This window comes from Pistacia vera, unplaced genomic scaffold (assembly GCF_008641045.1).
Source record: "Pistacia vera cultivar Batoury unplaced genomic scaffold, PisVer_v2 Contig706, whole genome shotgun sequence".
Classification (NCBI taxonomy): domain Eukaryota; kingdom Viridiplantae; phylum Streptophyta; class Magnoliopsida; order Sapindales; family Anacardiaceae; genus Pistacia; species Pistacia vera.
Genome location: NW_022196564.1, coordinates 120,352 through 135,823, shown reverse-complemented (window position 1 = coordinate 135,823; position 15,472 = coordinate 120,352).

Here is a 15,472-nt window from a genome sequence, read left to right as displayed (position 1 = left end):
CTTTGAACCATAGCCGGGGTTACGGAAAGGCTTTCCGGAGAAGAAGCACCGCTGACCGTCGAGAAGGTTTCCATTACTGAGTGCTAGTGTTGAATGTAAGTATGTAACAAGTACAGTTAGCAACGTTGCATTATTCCTATTCTATAACGACGAAACAAGTGAGTAGTTCTACTATAAATGGAGAAAATGAAAAAAAAAAAAGTTATTTTTTCCATGTTTATTGGCATGAGCTGATGATATGTTTCATTGTTGATATATTTCGCTGTGAAAAATCGTTCTTTTTTCCAATGTATTTGGGGGTGGGTTGGTTGTTTTGGTGTGGGTTTCGGAGGGGCAGGTTATGACAATGGTTATTACATGTAACCATTATTACATGACTATTGATATCTTTTTATGTGAAAAATCGTTCTCTTTTACAATGTGAAACATGGATATTTTTTTAGGGATTTTTCGTTGTGGGTTTCTCATATACAGGTTTGGTAACAATGGTTACATGTGACTTGTGAGAAATGGGTATTTTGCTGTGAAAAATACCTTTTTTTCTTTGTATTTTTTTTATACCTTTTGCTGTGAAAAATCCTTCTTATTTTACAATGTGAAAAGTGGGTATTAACATTAGAAAAGAATCCCCCTTGATGTATATTGATGATATATTGAAGAAGGACAAGTACCTGTTGACATACCCTGAGATTGAGTACACACCACTACAGCCACCTGTGGTGCAGAAAACGCTAGGAGACCAAGAACAGCAAGGAAACGTGGGACTGGGGTGAAGAAAAAGAGGGAGTACATTGAAGAAAATTGGAACTTCAAAATGTGGCTACCGCTTAGCTCCTGGCCATAGCAAGAGGACTTGTGAATGTATGCCGCTTTCACTAAGGAAGAACAAGAAAACTAAGGCAAATTCTGACTAGATAACCTTATACATATTTTTACTTTATTTACATAAACTTCAATTTTGATTATTGTTTACATAAACTTCTATTTTGATTATTATTTACATAAACTTCCATTTTAATTATCAGATTGGCATATTGTCAGCCTCAAGTTCTACACCGAATCATGCTTCAGCTCAAACCTCTATGGATAATGTTCAATCAAATCCATATTCAACCACTGCAACAACTTTTGGACCAAGAGATTTAAACGCCCCGAGACCTAGTCAGCCATTACCTGAGTCACAGACTCACAGATTACTTACATTGTTCTTTATATGCATTACCTAATTAAACTGACTAGAACTTTGTATCTTCTGACATTGGGTATTAATGTCAATTTCTGGGTGATGTTGAGCAATTATATGACTAATGTTTTTTATTTTATTTTATTTTATTTTTTTATTTTTTAAAAGATAATGCTGAAATTCCTATATTATATATTGTCTGGAAAGCATTCCTTAGCTTTGCTTCTGTTTACATCGCAAAAAAGTTGTAATTGGATGTATGACCAATCAACTATGCACCATATACTCGAGATAATGTGAAAATGGATTTATTTAATTGTTATGTGTTACATGCTGTGCATTTTCAAAGGAATTGTTGATGCTGCACCAACGAAACGCACGTGTGGAATGCTGTATAGGCCCAGAAACCACACATGAAAGTAATGGATAAGGTATAATAAATGCAATGGAGACAGTTTTTAAAGTGGTTCGAATGCTAAGGTAGCAAGTCCTGCGTCCACTAATACTTGTATTGATGATAGGGGTCAAGTCGCTGTTAGCTGATTGACTTTTACAATGATATTACAAGGTATTGAATACTAAGAAAAGAGAGAGTAATTAATCAAGCGTAAAATGTGCTAATCCCCCTTAATGAGAGATGAATTCCTAATTTATAGTCAGATGCCTTGAGGCAATGATCACTAAATCTGCAAGTTGGTGGGATTATCCGTGCGAATCCTTCTTTATGTCACATTGCCCACCTTCCAGAGTGATTTGCGCGATTTAGAGCAAGGATTGGACATGTGGGAGCACCACGGCCTCCTGAAAGCCTGACGAGTGCCCACTATCCTGACAGACGCAGACGATGGCTGTTCTAATGGTCTGACTATTGTGGGCTAAAGGGTCCTGACGTCAACCCTTGCAATTTTAGTCATAACAGAAGCCCCCTAGTTTTTAAGGTTTGAATTGAACCTTGGAAACTACAGGTCATGCCGCGCCTGGATGATCTCTGGAAATTTTAATCTGTTTGAGAGCAGGTTGGAGCGGCATTTGCATGAGCGCGACCTCGCACACTTAAGGATGTGCGACCTGATTTTGTCTGACGTCACCCATTCATTCTGATAACATGAAGATATTTAATGAAGCAACCCGTGCGCTGATAGATGTCCCTTGCGTGGTAAATGTCGGCCAATCACATTTAATGGCTTGCATGCTGAAACAGTGCGCTTTATCGAGACATTAAATGCATTATGCGTTGGAATGGTGCACCTTATTAGAGCATTAAATGAAGATTTGAAACGCAATTAATGCTCTGAGAGATGCATGGCCATCGTTTGAGCTTTTCAACTAGAAAGATGAAAGTTTGACTTCATCCAGACGTTTCGTTCACCTTTCCCCGCTGATGAATGACACGTGGCCAAAATCAACGGTAAAAAACCTTTACCACTCAAACGTCGTTTCGATTTCGGGAAATCCAAACGCCGATCCACGCACTATAAAAACTTCGAATCGTTCTCAGGCAATGATACCAAAACCTTTTTCACAGAGAGCAAAAGATTTTCGTAGGCCAAGATCCTTTGTCTTCCAAACTTGCATTTTTCCGGCATCTGAAGCAGATACCATCATCGTACTCCGAGAGGTAAGAGTTTTCTTGCCATCATCTCATTTTTTTTATGAGTTAATGGCGTCGGTCTTCTGGTAACCCATCGGAGACTAGTCGTCTGTGTTGGGTTCGAGCCGTGAATGGCGGCTCAAACCATGTTGCTAGGGTATTTATTTAGGGTTTAGGGAGTTTATTTCCTCCCATGTCATCGTACGAGATAGCGTACGGAGACCAAATAATCCCTCTGCTTGTCGCTTTTGCAGACTGGCAAAATGGACCCCTCAGCTATCGGACCCGAGCAGGGAACCAACTTGTCCCCGCATATCCCTCTTGAGGTTTTCTCGGTACTCACCGAGGAAGAACTTGAGAGGGTGATAAGCCAATCCGGGATCGAAGTGGACGTTTTCCACGACCTGACACACTCGTCGCGATACCCAGCAAGAGGCCTAGCCGCGATCTCCGAGGAGATTATTAAGGGTGGAGGACTTATCCTCCTGCACCCTTTCATCAAGTCGTTTTTGGACCAATTTAGGGTCACGCCGATGTAATTAACCCCAAATGCGTACGTCATCACTGTTGCGATGTACATCGCGTGCTGGGAAAATGGATTGGGTGAGCTGACAGCCTTAGAGCTTGGCTACTTGTATTATCTGAAGAAGAGCAAGGACAAGGATTCGTATTACTTGTCCAAGCGACCTACCATTGCTGATGGGATACACAGTTATCCCAGCAATGCGGGGGCCTACGAAACAAAGGTTTTCTTCTTTCGTTATGATGGCCATTGCCGCTTCCAGGATCCGAGTAGGCCTCTTTTTCTTTATTTGCATATCTGTTTTGTTTTTGGCGAACTCATTGTGCTCGAAGCGTGTTCGCTCTAACGACCTGATTTTTCTTTCTTGACAGTTAACAAAACAACTGAAATAGGACTGCTCCATGATAGAAGAAGAATCTTGCAGTTCGGCTCCCTTCCTGAGGACAAGCGCGACGCGAGGACACTTGTAACAATCGCAAATTTGAAGAAGTACGATTACTTTAACGCGAGCGCATCGTTAGAGCCTCTACCATGTAAGTTTCACTAACTGATCCTTTTCTTAGTCGTGGAACAGAATGCCTTTCCTAACCTTGCCTTGCATGCAGCAACAACCATGCCACCGAAGGAACCAGAGCAACCTCGTCGAAGGCCCACCAACTTCCCTTGGACGAAGAAAGCTAAGACGGCCAAAGCTGTACGAACAGTCCCCCAGGCTGAGGACGTGACCCCAAGCCAATCGGCGCGACCTTTCGGAACATCCCAGCCACAGCCTGTAGAGGACGTACCAACGTGAACCACGAAGGTCACCCAGCCATCGCCTGCTCGGCCAAGAATGAAAACCATGGCTCAGCGAAAGAAGAGGAAGCAGATTCAGGTCGAGGAATCGGAGACTGAATCTGAAGGCGAGCAACCAAAGAGGTCGCAGCCAAACGTGAGCAAGTTGGGCAAGGTGCCTATGGACGACACAACGGCTGTAGAGGCCGCGAAGAAGGGTCCCCCAGTGTTAGACTCGTTGGGGAAACTGTTGGAGTACTTGCAGCCGGTGGTATACGCCTTGCTGGAATGCGAACTCTCAGAATCTTTCGAGTAGTTCACAAGTTCCAGCGACGTGGACCTAATGTCCACATCGATCCAACATATCAGCAAGGTGAGTGAGCTGTCCTTGGCAAGGACTTAATTTACCTTCTTTTGATTAACTAACTCTTTTTTCCATTGTTCGCAGGCTCTTCTTTCCATGAGAATGTCCAAGGAAAAGATACAACTGGGAGCTGCGAAGGGCGGTGCTAATATGAAGGAAGAGAACACGGTGCTTAAGCGAAACCTGGAAGCTGCCGAAGCAGAGAGAAATCTGTCTCTCGAATCGGCGAACAGCTATTTGAATGAAAGAAACGCAGCTTTTCGCATGGTGGATTTTCAGAAAGCGCAACTTGAGAAGCGGGGAGAGGAGATGAAGGAGCTGCAAAGGACCATAGCCAGACTCTCCAGACTGGCCAGGGAGAAAGACCAGGAGCTGAAAGTGACCTCTCTGTAGGTCGCACGAGCAGAAAAGGAGAGAGAGGCTTCTAAAAAGCTAAGGCAGGCCTTTGAAGTTGAACTTCAGGAGAGTCAAGGGAAAGTTGCTTCCTTGACAGAGGAGCTCGAGGAGAAGGCTGCCGATTGGGCAATCGACTCCATTTATGCCTTGAGACCAAAGAATCCTCTTCTTGACATGTTTGACCTCCCGCCAGACTGGCAGGAAACAATCATGACCATGGCACGGGAGGATGATGAAGCGGCGACCTTTTGACTAGAAGGTTTGGGACACGCCGCGGACAAACCCCCAGCCGACCAACCTTAGGAGATAGAGGTCGGCCCTGTAGGAGCTGGATTAGGTCGTGTAATCATGTCTTCTTTCCTGCTGTTTTCTCATAGTAATGAAATACATTTTTGCCTTTACAATTTTCTGTTCGCTTTATCATACATGAGTGCTTTCTGATTGTTTACATTCATAACTCATTTGTGCGAAAAGGATCATACATAGAGATTGTTTACAAACGATAAAAATAAAAACTTTACAGAGTAAAGACTTACAAAATATTAGAAATTAATTTACAAGGAAAGCTGGGTTCGGAATTACTGATAGTATGGTCGAAGATGTTCAGCATTCCAGGCTCGAGGTACCTTAGAACCATTTAGTCTTTTGAGGTGATAAGTCCTTGGTCTGATTACTTTATCAATGCGGTAAGGACCTTCCCAGTTTGGCCCTAAAACTCCCTCACTTGGTTCTCTGGTTCCAGAAGAACTTCTTTTAATACCAGGTCGTCGACCTGGAAGTCTCTTCGCCTGACCTTTGAATCGAAGAACTTCTTCGTGCGTTGCTGATACGCTGCTATCCTTAGCGAAGCCTTGCTGCGATGTTGTTCAATAAGGTCCAGGCTTGCCCTCATGAGTGCTTCATTATCAGTTTCATTGTATAAATCTTCCGAAGCGAACCAGTTCCTACCTCGACAGGAATCATTGACTCACACCCGTATGCCAGCGAAAAGGGTGTTTCCGAGGTGGAGGTTCTTAGAGTTGTCCTATATGCCCATAGGACTTTGGGGAGGTTGTCGGCCCAATTTCCCTTAGCTGCGCCAAGTTTTGCCTTTAGAGTGTGCTTGATGGTTTTGTTGACAACTTCAACTTGGCCATTTGCTTGTGGTCTTGCCACAAAGGTGAATTTCTTATGGATGCCCAGCTCGTCACAAAACTGTTTGAACTCCTCATTATCGAACTGTTTTCCATTATCTGAAATGAGGGTGTGAGGAATTCCAAAACGGCACACAATATTCCTGAAAACGAAGTCTTTCAGCTTTTTGGTCGTGATCGCGGCTAGCGGTTCGGCTTCTACCCATTTGGTGAAGTAATCTATAGCAACCAGGACATATTTGACTCCCCCTTTTCTAACTGGCATGGGGCCAATGAGATCGATCCCCCACATGGAAAAAGGCCAAGGGCTAGTCATAGTTATCAATTCGTTGGAGGCAGCTCACGGTATGCTTGCGAACCACTGACATTTATCACACCTCTTGACAAAGTCGTGAGCATCATCTTGAATTCGGGGCCAATAGTATCCTTGACGAACAACCTTGTTTGCAAGAGATTATGTGGCGGTGTGATTACCGCAGATCCCTTCATGAATTTCCCTTATGATATAATCCGCTTCTTTGCTGGTTACACATCGAAGGAGAGGGGCACTAAATCCCCTCTTATACAGCTGGTCCTCGATGAGGGTATAGCGACCAGATCTTATTCGCAGGACCCTTGCCTCTACCTTGTCGTCCGGCAAGATCCCATTCTTGAGGTGCAGAAAGATGGAAGTGATCCAGGAATCAGATTGCGTCACATTCACGGCCTGTTCCGTCGGACTGATACTTGGGGTTTCAACGAGCCGAACAGGAATGCTATCTGGCACCTCTGAGTCCAACGACGAGGCTATCCTTGCCAGGGCGTCCGCCACAGAGTTGTTATCTTTGGGAATCTGAGTGATTTCAAAATGTTTGAACGGCTCGAGTGCGGCCTTAGCTTCTTTCAGATAACGGACTATGTTCTCTTCCTTGGCTTGATATTCCCCCAAAATTTGGTTGACGACTAGCATGGAATCGTTGTAGACACTGATAGCGGTCGCGCCCATTTCTCTGGCCAACCGCAACCCGACAAGCAGAGCTTCATACTCAGCCTCGTTGTTGGTCGCCTTAAATCCGAACTGAAGAATGCTATGAATGCGAGCCCCTTTCGGGCTCAAGAGAAGAAGACCGACACCGGCCCTTTTTCTGTTCGATGACCCGTCGACATAGAGGCTCCAGGTCGACAGTTTCTGAATATCTTCCTGAATGGCTTTGCCAGGTTGTTGCTCACTCGGAAGATAGGAAAATTCTGAGATGAAGTCAGCAACTGTCTGCCCTTTTATAGTTGGTCTCGGCTTATACTTAAGGTTGAACTAACTCAGTTCTATGGCCTATTTAAGTAATTTACCCGATGCTTCTGGCTTTTGAAGGACTTGCCTGAGTGGGTAATTAGTCATCACATGGATAGTATGGGCGTGGAAATAAGGTCACAGCTTTCTGGAGGTGATCAGCAAGGCATAGGCTAATCGTTCCATCTCTGGATACCATATCTCGGCATCCGTCAGGCGCTTGCTTGCATAGTACACTAGCCACTACGACTTTCCTCTTCCCGAATAAGGGCTGCACTGGCCACGAACTGAGAGACGGACAGGTACAGAAGCAAGATTTCTTGTGGAAAAGACTTGGACATGAGAGGCGGTTTCCCGAGGTGTTCTTTTATACCTTGGAACACCTATTCACACTCGGGTGTCCACTCAAACTTCTTATTGGCCTTTAGGACATTGAAGAACGGCAAGCAGCGATCTGTTAATCTCGATATGAAGCGGCTAAGTGTCGCTATTCCCCCATTAAGACACATAACCTGTTTTTTGCTGGTCGGGCTCTCCATATCGAGCAGAGCTTGAATCTTCTCGGGGTTTATTTCTATCCCCCGTTGGTTAACCATGTACCCCAGGAACTTTCCTGGCGATACTCCGAATGAACACTTGAGAGGATTCAGTTTCATTCTATACAGCCGAAGGATGTCAAACATCTTAGTGAGATGCGTAATGTGCCTGAGGCGACCCGGGATTTGACTAGCATATCATCCACATAGACCTCCATTGTTCTTCCGATCTGGTCGGAGAACATTCGGTTAACCAATCGCTAGTAGGTCGCGCCAGCATTCTTAAGGTCGAAAGGCATGACTTTATAACAATACAGCCCCCGGTCCGTAATGAAGGACGTATGCTCCTCGTCCGGCCCATACATCAGAATTTGATTGTATCCCGAGTATGCATCCATGAAGCTTAACAGCTCGTGCCCCGAGGTGGCATCCACGAGCTGGTCAATTCTCGGCAAAGGGAAGCTATCTTTTGGGCAAGCCTTATTGAGGTCGCAAAAGTCGACGCAGGTTCGCCACTTGCCAGTTGGCTTCTTTACCAGAACCAGATTGGCAACTCAGGTCGGGTAGAGTGCCTCCTGGATGGACCCATTTCGGAGGAGGTTGTCCACTTCTAATTTTAAGGCGGCATACCGCTCTGGATCCATTGCTCTTCTTTTCTGGCAAACCGGCTTGGCTTCGCTGTCGATGTTAAACGCATGATAAATGATGTTCGGGCTAATCCCCACCATATCTGCGTGCGACCAGGCAAACACATCGATGTTTTCAATCAGGAAGCTTATCAACTCAGACACGACCTGGGGGTTGAGACAGCTCCCAATCCTTAACACTCAGCTCAGCTTTTTCGGATCTACCGAAACCTCAGACAAATCCTCAACCGGGCTGCTAGGAGGGATTTCCAGGATTCAAGGATCTATATTATCCTCTGTTGGGCCAGGCTGTGGCTCGATCCAACTGATCGCCATAGCATGTCGGGGCACACATCGCGAAATGTCCTTTCCTTTACACGCCATTTGCACTGCTTTTGTGTAGCAGTCGCGAGATGCGCTTTGCGATCCACTCACTTCCCCTATCCCCGTTGGAGTTGGGAACTTCATCTTGAGATGGTATATGAAAGTAACTGCCTTGAAGCTTCTCAACAGAGGTTGCCCCAAGATTCCATTGAAGGCCGATGGGCAATCCACGACCAATAATTCAGTAACCCTAGTCACCTCGTCGTAGTCACCAAGCGTGACTGGGAGCTGGATCGTTCATTTGGGGATCAGGTGGTCCCCTGTAAAGCCGTAAAGAGGGATCGAGGCAGGCTTCAGGTCGGCCTCGTCCAAGTTCATTCTTTTAAAAGCGATCTGGAATAGGATGTTCACAGCACTGCCGTTGTCCACGAGCATTCTGCGGACATTATGGCATCCTATCAGGGGCGTGATCACAAGGGCATCATTGTGAGGATAATGCAAACGAGCTGCCTCCTTCTCGTAGAAGGCGATCGGCTCCTCTTTCCGAGCCTTTTGTGGTCGCTGCGATGTGCTCATCACCCTGATTAGGTCGTGATGGGCTTCGCAAGCGTACCTTTCCTGTGCACCTCGTGTGTTTCCTGCAAGGTGTGGTCCTCCAAAGATTATGTTGACGCTGCTATACCCTCTGAGATCACGACGCTTTCTTCCATGTTCCTCTTGGCTCTTCTCTTTTGCAGGAGCGGAATCATCAATATACTCCTTGAAGTGCCCTTTCTTGATAAGCTCTTCGATTGCTTGCCTTAGAGCTCGGCATTCATCCGTATGATGCCTGTTGTCCTGATAGAAGCGACAATATTTTTTATTATTCCTGGCTGTTGCAGGAGTTTTCATGGGTTCTGGCTCATCGAGCAGACTGGCCTCCTCGGATTTATCAAGAATGGCTGATACAGACGGATTCAGTGGAGTATACTGAACTCTGTCGCGGTCACGACGAGGAACAGGAGCATAGGATTTCCTGTGCTCGTAGTGTGGTTTCTTCCCTTTTCGCTGATCATTAGCATCCCCTCTGCGATCAGCTCTTCTACTTTCCCCCCGACCAGACATACTGCTTGATGTGCCGGGGTCACGTCGGGGTCACGACGGCGTAGTGCCGCCACCTAATTTTCTATTTGGATGTATTTATCCGTAAGGTTGTAGAATTCTGTGAGGGAGACATTGTCCTCAGCTTGTAGTTCTTTCCACAGGTCGGTTTGCGGGCAAACTCCGGCTATGATGAGAGTCCGAACAGACTCTTCGGGAGTATGAGCCACTTTGTTAAGTTCCCTGTGGAAACGATCGATGTAAGACTGGAAGGATTCATCCCTTTCTTGCCTTATGTTGTTAAGGTAGCTCAAAGGCATTGAAAACTTCCTATTCACTTGAAAATGCCTTAGGAACGTCGTGCTCATCTGAGGCCACGAATCGACTGACCCTGCTGGGAGCGACCTGAACCATCTTTTGGCATGGGAGGTCAATGTTACTGCTAGACAGAGGCATTTTGCCAAGTCTGAGACCTGGTGAAGCTCCATCAGGTCGTTGAAGTCATACAGATGATCCTGCGGATCGGAGTTTCCATCAAACGCCTGCATGTCAGGCATCCTGAATCCATGCGGGAGTGGAGCGGCTAACACTTCGGGAGAGAAGGGGGATGTAGATGCGACCTATCCCTGCTCGTTTTGCTGAGCCCTTAGCCTGTCTAGAGCTTGCTGCAGCTCTTCAATTTGCGGCAATGGAGCCGCTTGGGGGTTGCTTTCACCCACGACAGTTCGATTCTCGTAGTTACGATTAAGGAATGTTCGAAGGTCGGGCTCTTCTTCGCCTCGGTTGGCGGTTCTAGCCACTCTTGACACATGCTAGCTAGAGGCGTGCGATGGCGATGAGAGGTGCAGGGTATTCTCATGACCTTCGTGGTGGTAAGAACCGTCCCGCGAAGTGTGGGACCCCTTCGCACAGTGGCGACCAGGATTGGCTTGCTGACGGTGATAAGAATCGACCCGTCCAGCACTTTTATGGGTACATACCTGCGACGTGGAGTGGGACAGCTCAGGCTGCATCTTTTCACCGAGTCTCAGCGAGACTGGTATTCTGCTTGGGACGTGGTCGGTGTTTGTTGGCCCTTTGGAGCCCGTGGGCTTGCTTTTTGCCACTTGCTTACACTTTCGCCTTTGCGCTGCAGTGCTCGCAGCACCAGCTATTTCCCGTTGCTGTGCTTTCGCGCGACCTGCAGGCGTTTTTGGCGGTTGTACCGCCGCAGCTGATTTGGATGGCGCGCCTTGGTCCAAACGATCCAACCTTTGGTTGACCGTCTGGAGAGTATTGTCAAACCTCTCCAGGTAGCTTCTTATAGCGAGGTCAAGCTGTGAGCTTGACGGGATATCTCCCACAGCGTTCTGCGGGGCTGAAGGTTTTTTGGAAGAAGTATTCCCCTAAACTTAGGGGGACCCCTGAGTGCCCTGGTTGGTTTGCTAATGTTTTGGTTGGCGGGCCATGCATTGCTGTAGAACAGGTAAGTTGGAGACTCTCCTGATGAAGGATGAACACTAAATCAGGCCCTCCTTCTAGCGCCAAACTGTTGATGTGTGATTTTGCACCAACGAAACGCACGTGTGGAATCCTGTATGGGCCCAGAAACCACACGTGAAAGTAATCGATAAGGTATAGTAAATGCAATGGAGACAGTTTTTAAAGTGGTTCAGATGCTAAGGTAGCAAGTCTTATGTCCACTGATACTTGTATTGATGATAGGGGTCAGGTCGTTGTTAGCTGACTGACTTTTACAATGATATTACAAGGTATTGAATACCAAGAAAAGAGAGAGTAATTAATCAAGCGTAAAATGTGTCAATCCCCCTTAATGAGAGATGAATTCCTAATTTATAGTCAGGTGCCTTGAGGCAATGATCACTAAATCTGCAAGTTGGTGGGATTATCCGTGCGAATCCTTCTTTATGTCACATTGCCCACCTTCCAGAGTGACTTGCGCGATTTAGAACAAGGATTGGACACGTGGGAGCACCACGGCCTCCTGAAAGCCTGACGCGCACCCACTATCCTAGCAGACGCAGACGATGGCTGTTCCAATGGTCTGACTATTGTGGGCTAAAGGGTCCTGATGTCAGCCCTTGCAATTTTAGTCATAACAGGAATAATGTGAATGCATTGCATTATTTTAAGGTTTATACATACAAAATAAGAGTGTATAAAAACCTAAGGGGTTGACTTGATGGTCAAGAAGATTTGTTCTCTTCATTGACCTTTTAGGTTTGAATCATCTTGTGATAATTTACCACATTTGTGGCATACCCTGGAGGGCTTGTAAGATGTTTAATGGACCTTAGAGATTAGTTGTGTTGTGTATAAGCTGAGAGTATCGTGGATTAGTTGTGATACGTGCAAGCTGGCTCGGGCATTCTGGTCATAAATAAAAATAAAAATTAGGAGTGCAATGGAAATGATGATAAACAAATATATGACATGTATTTTCCTCCTTCCAGTTTCTTCTTGGTTCTTCAAGAACGAAATTTCTGATTGCATAACACCTTGCAACGACTCTAATTTATCAAGCCTTGTATAAAGATTCTCCAACTTAGGCAACCCTATGTTTTGATTCGAAAATGGATTTGATTTTAGGGATGTATTTACTTCTTTAACTTCAATGCGTGTCAAGCACTTAAATAACCCCCAAAAACGTGATCGTTGGATCACACTAAAACAGTCAAATTTCATGCAACAACTCATTTTATGATGAAGGGCAGAATGGTCATTTGGATCTTTGACAACTTTTTGAGATGGAAAAACCAAACAGTCCGTAAAAGTAAAGGGGGCTATGGTTCAATTTCCCATATGTGTGGAGGCAAATAGTTTTAGACGATCTACATGGGGTTTTTGTGTAATTTTCCCATTACTACACTTTTTAAAAATAATAATAAATATGATTGTTTTTATACTCCATCTTTGAATATTCTAATAAAGTTAATATATAATTAATTTAATCCGTACGTAAATGTCAAATCAATGTGACTTTTTGTAGATTCTATTCTCGCATGCAAATTGCAACCTTATCATTATATTATATAATGGAATTTAATATTGTTCTGTTTACATAAGACAAAAATTATATAAAATTCAGATAAAAATAATTATTTTACCATTTGTTTTTGCGTATAGTACGACTCAGTTATATAATTTAATTATAAACATAATATTACTTTTATTATTAATTATTTTTTATGTTAAAATAAATAATAAAAAGATAATTAAGTAAATATTTATCTATCTGTTAAATATTAATAACTAATTAACTGTAGAAAACTTTTGTTTCTTCTTAAATTCGAGGAGAATTTTGTTATTTAATTAAAAAGAGAGGAGGGTTAAAGGAATCATTTTATAAAAATATAATAATACTGTACCAATAAATAAATCTTATAAAGATTTTTATATAAAGTAAGGTGATATAAAATGAATAGAATAGTGAAATAAAAATTCAAACTCATTATATTTACTCTTCCATTTATTTTTTACCATATTATTTTGTATGGAGATTTTTATAATATTTCTTTGTAAATATAACATTACTTATAAAAATATATCATATTATTATAATAAATAAATATTTACAACCATGATTCGCAAAAGCACATTAAGTATTGACCAACAACAAATGGAGGGTGTTATTTTAACCAATCAAATCAAATTTAATTCTAATAATATTCCCAATTTACCTTTTTTGTTTTTTATACAATATACCTTCTGCTTTAGGGTTTAAATTTAAGGTTTAGGGTTTATGGGAGTGGGAGTGAAGGAAACATTTGTATAGATGTCTAGTAGGGTTAGTTTTATGAAATGGGATGCAGTTATCCATGAATTTTAGTAAATGTCAATTTAAAATCATATAATAATATAAATACTAAAAAATAGATTTAGGCCTCACATAACACCATTTATATTTATGATTAGAAAATATAGTTTAATAAAATAAATTCATTTTGGTTGTTGAAGGCGAGCTTGAGGGAGCTGATGCACATCAACTTCCAATTTTTTTAATAAAATAAATGCCATTACTATCACCCCTCATGGTTTTCTTCTGACTTTTCCCTGTTGAAAGAACACAAATAAAACAAGGGACAGTTAATGAAAAGAGAGTAAAATTTGCTTATATTATCATGTTTGATGCGGTAAAAGAAAGAAGTTAATGATGATAGAATTCGGAGAACAGAGATATCATAATGGTTTAAACCGAAACAGAAATAAAAATGGTTACCCAAACAGCAGCGGAACTCAGAACAAGACAAGACAAAAAAAAAAAAAAAAAAATGCAGATGGTTAAGTTAGAGAATATTTGATGTTTCTACAAACAGAGAGAAACGCTGGTAATAGCCAAACCTGAGCTGAGAGATAATTCAATTCTAACACAGCAGGCGTTTTCTGGGGAAAACGAGGGGATGGGTTAAAATAATAGCAATGTTGTCAGAGATAATTCTCCGAGCATCTAATCACGGGTGGAGCAGGGGCGAGCCAGCCCGTTGGGCCTACCCTCACATTTAAAAAAAAAAAAAAAAAAAAAAATCTTTATATAGGCTTATAAAAAATTATGTATATATAGAGCCTATCTTTAGATTTTAAAAAAAATAAGAAATATTATATATATATCCAGACTCATACAAAACTTTTTATTAATATATATATTCCACGTCTACATCATATTAAAAATTTAAAACTCTCACCACTTTTTTCTACGTATATCTGTTTTTTATGATTTTATCCCTACAGTTTTTTATTCTCTCATTTTCTCTTTCACTTTCTCTATGTTATTCGTTTTTAAAACTTTTGAAAACTGAAATTGTTGAAGTTTTCACTCATCAAAGTGCCACAATTAGCTTCGTTTTCTGTTTTCTCAGTTTTAGGTATGTGTATTGCTCATTTTATTTTAATTTATTTTAGGGTTGAATCATGCTTATTTTTTTAAGGATTTTTATTCTAATTTGATGGAAAGAAGCATGGATCTTGTGAGTTTATTTTGTGTTTAAGAATGTTCCCATTTTCATAAATTCAACCTTAACTATATTTTACTGAACATTATTTTTCACTCTTCACCTACCATTTTCCTACATTTCAAATGTCACCGTTTAGTTGTTCAAAATTATTAAAGAAGTTTAAGTTATTATCTATGTTTATACTAAGAAAATTTCTCTTTTTTTTTATTAATTCATATTAAAAGTCAAGACAACATTGACTTAATTTAAGTTTTGGTTGAATTTAGCTTAGGTTAGGCCTGATCAAAGTCATGAAAATTTATATTATAATATTTTTTTTAAAAAAAAAAAAGAGGAGAAATACGAAATTTGCGTAGAATATTTTTGGTGGATTATGATTGTTGTAAACTCTTTTAATTATATTGGATTTAAGTTGATCGTTAGATTACTTTTGGTGGATTGTGATTGTTGTAAACTCTTTTAATTATATTGGATTTAAGTTGATCGCTTGATTATTGTGGTCTTTTGCTCTCTTTAATTAAAAATGTTTTTTCACGTAAAAAAATTTGTTGTGTTTCCTCGTGAATTGAATGTTATTTTCAACATAATTTACTTAAGATTTTACTTCTCATAGATTTATTCAAGTGGTAAAATATTGTATTGTTGTATTATTTTTTTTCAGATTATTGATATTATATTGTTTCTTTTGCTTAAGGTTTGGTGATTTTTTTAAATTCTTTACTA